The following is a 10,205-nucleotide window of genomic DNA, read 5'->3' as shown; positions in this document are numbered from 1 at the left end:
AGCGAGGAGGGGAGTGTTGGACGGTTGTGACATATTGGCTCAGGGGAGGTGGAATTCCCCCTCTGTCCGCCACCGAGCTTTAGGGTCGTACCCGTTCTTGGACTGCCGCCCTCCGCGCCCAAAGTGCATCTCGTGTCCTGGGGTCAAGCAGCCCCTCAATGGTTGTGTGATGCATGCCCTATTCTGGAACATCCGCGGTTTCGGCCATGATGGCCGCCGCCGCCAACTCATCGAGTACATGCGTGGCGAACACATTGATATTGTGGCCATCCAGGAGACCATGCATACGGATTTCTCCCTCCTGGAGCTTGACTGCCTGAGCTCCCACCTTTTCGCCTGGCATTGGCTCCCTTCTAGTGGGACCGCGGGCCATTCCGGTGGCATCCTGTTAGGTGTGAAGGATGCCACCTTCGAGGTGGGCAGTATGGACCGGGGTCAGTTCTTTGTCAGCATGGAGATTTTTGAACGCTCCCTTAACTTCAAGTGGGAGGTCATTATTGTCTACGGCCCCGCTGACCACAGCCGATCCGCCTCCATCCTCGAGGAGCTCCACCGGAAGGTGTCGGCTGCGTCACTGCCGGTTGTTGTGGGGGGTGACTTTAATCTCCTTAGGTTCGCGGAGGACAAGAGCAATGCCAACGTCAACTTTGCTCTTATGCAAAGGTTCAACGATTGCATTGCTGATCTTGGCCTCCGTGAGATTGACCGGGTTGGTGCCAGGTTCACCTGGACCAACCGTCAGGCTGCCCCGACCCAGTCCGTCCTGGACCGGGTCCTAGTTTCTCCGGAATGGGACCTCCGTTGCTCCCTTGCCTCCCTTCGGGCTATCACTCGGATTGGCTCCGACCACGTCCCCCTCCTTCTGTCTTCCGCTGATGAACGCCCCCCGCTTCCCCCCCGATTCCGGTTTGAGACATTTTGGATGTCCCAAGCTGGCTTCGCCGACGCGGTCGGTGCCCGTTGGTTGGAGACTCGCGCCCTATCGCAGTCTCTTTCTCGCCCTTCCTCCGCTGTCGACTCTTGGCACGTCTGCGCCAAGCGAGGCCGACAGTTCATGAAGGGATGGGGCGCCAACCTGGGGCGTGACCTCCGCGAGCGTAAGAAGGCTCTGCTGTCTGCGATCCAAGCCCTGGATCTGTGCGCTGATGCTACCGGCCTCTCTCCCGAGGAGTGGCTCTCCTGCTACGATTTGGAAGATCAGCTCTCTATCATCCACACTGATGAAGAGGCCTACTGGCGTTTGCGTGGTGCTTAGAAATGGGTCTTGAAGGGCGACGCGAATACGACATATTTCCAAGCCATTGCTAATGGCCGACGTAGGCGCAACACCATTCCTCTCCTTTGGGATGGCTCGACCCTCCTGCAGTCCCTGCGGGACATTAGGTCCCACGTCGACGGCTTCTATAGGGCCCTGTTCACAGCCGCTCCTCGGAGCGGCTTACCTTTGGCCCCTGACTGCTGGTCCGGTCGCCAGCTTGTTTCCGAGCCTAAGAACGCGACTCTTATGGCCCCTTTCTCAGAGGGCGAGGTCTGGGCCGCCATCAAGGGCATGAACCCTGCCTCGGCCCCTGGCTCGGATGGCCTTCCAGTCAAGTTCTTCCAAAGCTTCTGGAATGTGATCAAGCCAGAGGTCAGGGCCATCTTCGATGAGTTCTACGTTGGGTCCATCGATCTTGGGCGCCTTAACTACGGGACGATCTCGCTCATCCCCAAGGTTCCTGGTGCTTCTGACATCCGTAAGTTCCGCCCAATCATGGTGATTAACGTGATCTTCCGGATTCTGGCGAAAGGGTACGCCAATAGGGTGACCCTGCTTGCGGACCAGATTACTCACCCCAACCAATCGACTTTCATCCAAGGCCGTTATATTCTGGATGGGGTGCTGGTCCTTCACGAAGTCCTCCATGGGGTCCGCTCCAAACACCTCAAGGCGGTCTTCCTGAAGATCGATTTCCATAAGGCCTATGACACTGTTAGCTGGCCCTTCCTTCGGGAAGTTCTCCTGCGGAAAGGCTTCGATGACCGTTGGGTGACGCGGGTTATGCAGATGGTCTCATGTGGTCGCACTGCCGTCAACATCAATGGGGAGATCGGCCCCTACTTCCCCACTTTCTGCGGGGTGAGGCAGGGTGATCCATTCTCCCCGTTCCTGTTTAATATGGTGGTCGATGCTCTTGCGGCCATTCTGGACAAGGCTAAGGCCGCGGGACATATTAGTGGGATCACCCCCCACTTGACTGGGGGCGTTGGCATCTCCCTGCTCCAGTACGCTGACGACACCATCATCATGGTCGAAGGCTCAGATACGGACATCGCTAGCCTTAAATTCCTCCTCCTCTGCTTCCAACAAATGTCTGGTCTTAAGATCAACTTCGACAAGAGCGATGTGATGGTGATGGGCTATTCCCCGGCTGAGGCCCTTGACATTACCAACCGCCTCAATTGCCGCCTGGGTTCCTTCCCAACGACCTACCTGGGAACGCCCATTAGTGACTCTCGGCTCACTGTGGCGGACCTTCGTCCTGCGGTGACCAAGTTGCAAACGCGCATTGAGCCTTGGCAGGGTCGGTGGCTCTCGAAGGCGGCCCGGACGATTCTCATCAACTCCTCGCTCTCTAGTCTCCTCTTATTCCTTATGAGCTTCTACAGCCTCCACGAGACCCTCCATCATGAGATCGCTAAAATCCAATCGCGCTTCTATTGGGCTGGGGACAATAACAAGCAGAAGTATCATATGGTTAGTTGGCCCGACATCTGCAAGCCCCGGGAGTAGGGAGCATCATGTGCTCGAAGCGCATGAACATTGCCCTCCTCTCCCGCTGGCTCTGGCGCATCTCACAAGGGCATGGCGGTCTGTGGTTAGACATCATCCGGAATAAATACTTGCGTGGCCAACCTCTGGCCTTCTGCCAACGTTTGGGTGGATCCCAGTTCTGGCAGTCGGTCATCCAACTGCTCCCCGTCCTCCGCATTGGGACTTCCATCTCGGTCGGATTGGGAGCAGCGACCTTGTTCTGGTTTGACCGATGGGCGGGTGACGCTCCATTCGCGGCCCGCTTCCCCGACCTCTTCTCCATCGCTGTAGTCCCTACAATCTCAGTTCAACAGGCCCTTATTGACTTAGGGTGCCTCGCGTTCCGGAGGCCATTTGGGCCCCCGGAAGTGGCCGCCTGGCATGAGCTTCTTGATTGTATTGCTCTCCATGAGCCGGCTGTCGATGCTGGCCCGGATGAGGTTCGGTGACGCCTTGAGCCTTCAGGTCAATTCTCCACCAAGTCCCTTTATGCGTCTATCGCCCCATCCTCCGCCCTGCCGCCCCTCCAGGCGGTATGGTCCATTCGCCTGCCCCTTAAAATCCGGATCTTCATGTGGCAATGGATCCGCGGCCGGCTGCCGTCTGGAGCTGAGGTCCGCAAGCGCAATGGCCCGGGCTCTGGCCTCTGCCCTCTATGTGATACCCCCGAAGACTCGAACCACATATTCTTCTCCTGCGTGTCAGCTCAGTTCGTGTGGAGCTGCTTTAGAGAGGCGGTTGGTGGGGATTGGTGCCACTCCAACTTTCCTGACCTCTTCACCGAGCTACAGGCCTCCCCGCTGTCCTCTCGCCACATTAGGTGGCTTGAGATTGGGGCCCTCGCGTGGACGCTCTGGACTATTCGCAATAAGCTTGTGATTCAGCGCTCCCCTCTTCGACGATCTATTGACGCTCTCTTCAAACTGTCTGGTTACTTGCAGCTCTGGCGGCCGCTTAGCCACCCTCGGGACCGGGACGCCATCTCCGCCTTCATCGCCGACCTCCGCTCGATGGCCGCCCGCCTGTCGCCGCCACCACCGCCGCCTCCTCCTGAGCCTGATTAGTCGTCTGTTTGCTCTCCGGCCTTGGCCCCGGCTGAGCCTGTCTCTTATTTCGTGTGTGATTTGGGCTTGTTGAGCTGTGCCCTCAGCAGTACCTCTGGATTTATTGTTGTGCGACTTGGGTGTGTGTGTTCTGAACTAGTCCTTGTATGTGCTCTTGGCGGTTTGCTTTATTTATAAAGCGGGGCGAAAGCCTTTTTGGGTATAAGAGTTGGGGACGGCGAGTCCACCCATATATGGTGCCAGAATTGGATACCGAGGGACAGCTACAAACGACCAATTGCTTCAGTTGTACAAAACCCGCCAACAATGGTTGCGGAGCTCACTGAGGATGCCACGACGTCATGGAGGGAGGATATTGTTCGTTCGGTATTCACACCCTTTGATGCAGAAACGACCCATCATTCCTTTGTGCACAAGGAAAATTTTAGACTTCTGGGCATGGCATGAAGAACCTCGAGGTTTTTTTACGGCCCGCTCGGCCTATCGATGATAGTGCGAACAAAGCTTAATAGAGAAGGATGGATAGAAGAGAGGGCTGGATCTTCACACGCCACATCAGAGACCAATGAGTGGATTGCGATTTGGAAAATCCAGGTTCCATCCAAGCTTCGGGTATTCATCCGGCGACTTGCGCAACGCTCTGTTCTATCTGGCGAGGTACTTCATCACAGAAACATGGCGACCACGGCTGCATGTGCGTTTGTGTGGTGCTCACAACACTTGGCGGCACGCACTCCTGAGCTGTCCTATGTCCCGCTGTACGTGGGCTCTATCTTCACAGTCAATGGTGGAGCAGATGGGTATGAACCAGGACGATGATGCTAGGAACTGGATTTTTAGCATGCACCACAATCTTCAATCTGATGACTTTGTGCATCTAGTGGCCACACGTTGGGCAATCTGGGGGCTAGAAGAAAGGCATTACACCAAGGTATTTTCCAAAGTCCTCATACAGTCAACGGCTTCATTACTTCTTACTTGGAAGAAATTCAATCGTTGGCGAGACCTTCCCAAACTGGCAGTTCGGTTGCACCAGCGAATAGTAGATGAATATGATCGCATTAATCTTGACTTAGCGCGTGCGTTGGCGGACGTGGTTGTGCCGTTGTGGAGAACCAGCACGACCCGCGGACGTGGTGCGTGTAGTTAGTCAGTTAGCACATGCATAGGACTAGATGTGATCGTGTGCATGCATGGTTGTTAGCTGGTTAGCTTGTGTGTGGCCGTCGCGTGAGGTTAGGCCAGGTAGTGTTGAACGTGTGCGTGCGTGGTCAAGAGTGGCAGGTGTGCGTGCGCCTGTGTGCTAGCCTGGGTATAAATATCCCTCCTCATGTACTGATCGAAGTGCTGCGGTATGTGCCGAGTCAGAGTTCGTGTTCAATGAAAATATAGGCTGTTCGTGCGGCCGAGGCGCCGTTCGTGCGGCGGGGCGTATGTGCGCCGGAAATATCTATGTCCCTCTCCTTCCACCTACGTCCGAGCGAGTGTGAGAGAGAGGTAGTTCCGAGTTTGTCCCAACAGAATATCTCCTCTAGTGAACTTTTCAAAAGTAAACGTTGATGCTGCAGTGGGGAGGAACGGATCTCATGGGGTAGTGGAAGCAATTAGCAGAAACCAAGACGGAGTGTTCCAGGGAGCATCCATAGTTGTCTTCCCTACTATATCATGTCCGACTACACTTGAGGCTATGGCAGTGAGAGAGGCATTGGCTCTGCCAGAGGATCTATATAATCAAAATATACATGTGGCATCCGACTGTAAGATCATGGCGGACGAAGTCAAGAGTGAAAGCTGTGCATGGTATGGTGCAATCATTCAGGAAATTAGAGAAAGTTCTAGTGTCTTTATTTCATTGTAATATAGTCCACGAATTTAGGAGCTCAAATTATGAGGCCCATAGTCTAGCGAAATATGCGTTAACTTTAGGTGCTGGCCGCCATGTTTGGTTAGGCCAGCCCGATGAACTTCCTTTCGTCCTTGTAAACGTTGTGACGAATAAAGCTTCGCGAGATTGTCTAAAGAAACTCATGGACGTATACTCACACTCGTAGTCGTGTGTCCAATGCCATTGGAGTACATTTCAGAGGTGGCAAGATGCAGCGTGCGCATTAGCCGCTAGACCTTTATGTATGGCCATAAGGCCAGAGGGCCATAGGTACTTATGATGTCTGAGATTCATCGTTGATTGACCAAGGCGTCATGGACGGGCCACCACTTCCTGGTGCGCCCAGAGACTAGAAGCGGTAACTAGTTGGCAATCTCCGAAATAGTGCACCCATTGAGCCAACGATTCTTCCAAAAGGCAAAGGATCTGTCTCTAACCACCATCCTGGTGGATTCAACGCACACCGCATGCTCGCCTTGAACCAGTTAATTAACATGGTAGTGACCGTCCTCTATGGTCCTCCTGCCCGCCCAAAGAAAGCCCCAAAGGATCTTGTTGATATTCTTATGATCTTCCTTATTGAGCTGTAGAACCACCGAGTGATGGGGAGGCATGGTGGCGAGGACCGACTTGACCAAAGTAAGGCGAGCCACCTTTGCATCATAGACACCCTCCAAGTGGGTAGGCTGTCCGCGATCCTATCAACCAAAGGCTGAAGCGCCTTGCTTGACAACATGCTAAGCAAGAGAGGGATCCCCAGGTCGACACCCCATAACTGACGTTGCCTCCACGGCCTTTACCTCAGAACAACCAATAGGGGACATCGAGCATTTCACAAAGTTGGTGTGCAGCCCTGAAGCATGTCCAAAGAGCGAGAAAACAATTAATTATAATTCCACAATACGATTTATTTAAAAGAGTTTCCACCATCCAAATGGAACCATAGCATATCCAAAAATTTAACTTATTAAATGGCCTTAGATTTCTTGAAGTAAAATGTTAAATTCTTTATGAGATTTGCTTTTCGCACCGGACTAAACAAATCAAATGAACATAATAATTTTGGATGCCAATAAACAAGCTACACAGGTAATAAACAAAACAATGCGAGGTTGGGAGGGTGCTCTACTGGCAATGTGTTATATTTGGAGGTTAAGAAAGTGAGATACACACGAACGCATGTTGAAACATTGTAGGCCGTGGGAGAGGTGGGGCTGTGTGGTTGACGCCTGAAACAGCCAAGCCAAATCAGATTTTAATGCCCATCAACCATTGAACTTTGTGCTTTTTATAACGCAGAACTTTGTGTTGTTCATCATGCGGATCAACACAGAGAACAAGGGCAAGGAGGTGGTGCAGCCCATGGACAAGGGTAAGAAGTTGGTGCCACACACGACCGAGGAGGTGTCGCCCACGAACGAGGACGTAGTGCTGGAGGAGCCCCCCAGCGGCAAGCACTGGAACTACGGGCACTACCATAAGGAGGGTGGGCCAACTCACTTCTGCAAGGTCATCCTTGCCCCGAAGCTCGAGTGCATACCAATGCTCCTGGACTTCACAAAGCATTTCCCGGTTGTGTCGACGGAGTTCAAGCTGAAGATGAACACCAGCTGCTCATGGAGGGTCACCGTGAAGCTGATGAATGGCAGGGTCACCCTCAATCAGGGTTGGGCCACCTTTGTCGCCGTCCATTAGATCAAGATTGGGTACATGGCGATCTTCAAGTTGCTGACTCCCGACACGCTTAAGGTCATCGTCTTCAACGACGACGACACTGAAGTGGCGACCAAGTGTGGGAGGCACGACAATGCCTTCGTCGTGAACGTCTAGGAGAGCTTTGGTTTGGCTATTAGTTTAGTGTCATACTGGTTTGGTTCAGAACTGCTTCGTTTAAGTGTCGTAATTGTCAAAACCACTAGCTTTGGTTTAAAACTATCGTCAAAACTGCTATCTATTTGTGTCTCTTCGGTTTTTTTACCTTCCTGTTTAGTGTCTGATAATCTCATCATCTCGACGAGAAATTTACTAGACAACAAGCGTTGCATGTAACCAAACACCATGGCTTGTGCTTCCGCCTAAACAAGCGGGCAACCAAACAATGTACCTTCCGTTTTGCGCCAGGCAGGCTAGAGGGTATGCAGACGACCAAACTATATGCATACGTTGGTTTTTTGCCTGTTTTCTCTCAGCCAGACTTAACTGAGTCAAGCATGCAATGCACGCGAAATTTTCTACGGCAACCAAACACGCCCCACGTGTATGATAAAGTTTTGATTTATGTTGACTCGGTGTTGCCTTGGTAATTTTCTTTGAGTTGGCTTAGCTGGGAAATAAGTGAGATTCCCGGTGATTATTATTCAATCCCAAAGACACCAATATGCTGCAAAAGTTTGCGCATGCCACGAGGTCCGTACGGTATCTTCGACACAGACAGTGAACACTGCACAACATACCTGGCCAAACCGGCCAGCACGGCCTGGCCTGCGGTAAACGTGCCTAGCACGGCACGGCCCGCGACGGCACTACTAATAGCCGGGCCGTGCCATGCGGGCCCACGGACGGGAGGTCGCAGCCCAGGCACGACCCAGCTACTAATCGGGCCGGTCCACTGGCACGCCAGGCCCGCTAGTTCGTCTGCTATTTGACGTACTGGGCGTCTTTTTAGCCTACTTTTATCCGTTAGGCCATATAGAGATGTATAGAAAAACAAAAAAAAGGTAATCGGGCCGTGCCGTGCCGGCCCGTGTGCTAGCCCAAGCACGGCCTAGGGCATGCCGCATGCCGTGCCTGGCCCATAGCGGGCCGTGCCGGCATGCTCACGGCCCGGCCTGGTTAGCCCGGCCCATTTGGCCAGCTATACTGCACAATAAATGAATGGGTGTAGTTTTACTGCACGCATGGTTGGATGGTGATCTGATTTGGACATCAGAACGAAAAGTAAATGTTGAACACAGATTGTGAGGAACAAAAAGATCAATCGGCACCTTCGGCTGGCTAATTTCGCACCATTCGAATTTTGAACTGAACATATCTAACTGACTAACTCCATCTCTGCTGGAGACAAAGGCCGGGGACAATGCAACATCGTTTATAGTACTCACTCCATTCTAAAATACAGTGCTTCCTCTATTCCTGCTTCAACTTTGATCATAAATTTAACCAACGAGACCGACTATGGCGGGAGCAAAAGTTATATCAGTGAATTTGTATTCAAAAGAAGTTTTCAATTATATAAATTTTTTTTCCGTCACAGTCGGTCTCGTTGGTTAAACTAATGGTCAAAGTTGGACCTCGAAAAGCGCGGGCGCACTATATTTTGGAATGGAGGGAGTAGTATCACATTTTTCATTAGTTCGTTTACTGTGTGTGCGCGCGACGTGAATATTACACACTGGCTACTGGAACAATCCCAAATTTATGTACAAACATTTTGGCTATTCATTGGCAATCGAAAACTGAACACTACTTTGGCTAAAATTGCCATCTTTCAAGGTGTTCAGCTCGTATAATGTTGATGTAAATTTTCAGTTTATTATAGTATACATATAGAGGAGAGCGACTTCAAGACGAGTAATGGATTAGGAGCGCGCAGTGATCCCTGCAAAGCTGCCGGCTACTGCACTACCCTGCCCTGAGTAGTCAACATCATGCATGTTCAACCTTTTGTGAACTGTACCACATGTGAGTCTGAATCCTCGCTTCTGACATGCAAGGGCATAAGCCTTTGATTGTGTGGAGGAGCTTGGTCTCGCTGATGGTGTAGCGCTGTCGACCCCATTCCAGTTATATACTCCATCTGTTCCGTGCGTATAGATATTTTAAAAAGTCAATCTGTATAAATTTGGAAGAAGTTTATAAAAAAACTATTTATATCTATAATACTAAATATCTAAAATATGAAACTATGTCTTATAGTAAATCTAATGATATATGTTTGGCATTTTAGATGTAAATGTTTTTATTCGCAAACTTGGTCAAAGTTGATAAGTTTTAACTTTTTGAAAAGATTATATGCACTACATTATGAAACAGAGAGGGTACTATCCTCGCCGTTGCCACCTAATCAAGCAAAAATCGAGCACAGTGCAACTTGGTCTAGGCATTGTTAACTTAAATTATTTGTTGGACGACTTAGAAATAGTTTCAAACAATGTGCAGGATAGCTTCAAACATCTACTCTCCCAGTAGGGTGATTTCTAGTAACACTTGTCATAATGTCCCGCTAACAAAACACTTGTTATAATGTGTTCAGAATTTTTTTTTGTTTGTCAGGAAATTTCTAAAATATTAAAAGAAATGCCAATATCAGCACCCGCTTGTAGTTCAACTGTTTGACATGTAGCATTGAATGAAATATAATATAGTACTACATGACAAACATCATTCCAAAAATTCTGAACGCATAAATTTGTCATGTAGTTCAACTGTAAAAATGTTTTATATTTAGTTACAGTGGTACTAC

The sequence above is a fragment of the Triticum aestivum genome, chromosome 4D (genome assembly GCF_018294505.1).
Source record: "Triticum aestivum cultivar Chinese Spring chromosome 4D, IWGSC CS RefSeq v2.1, whole genome shotgun sequence".
NCBI classification, from domain to species: Eukaryota; Viridiplantae; Streptophyta; class Magnoliopsida; order Poales; family Poaceae; genus Triticum; species Triticum aestivum.
This window is presented reverse-complemented; position numbering follows the sequence as displayed.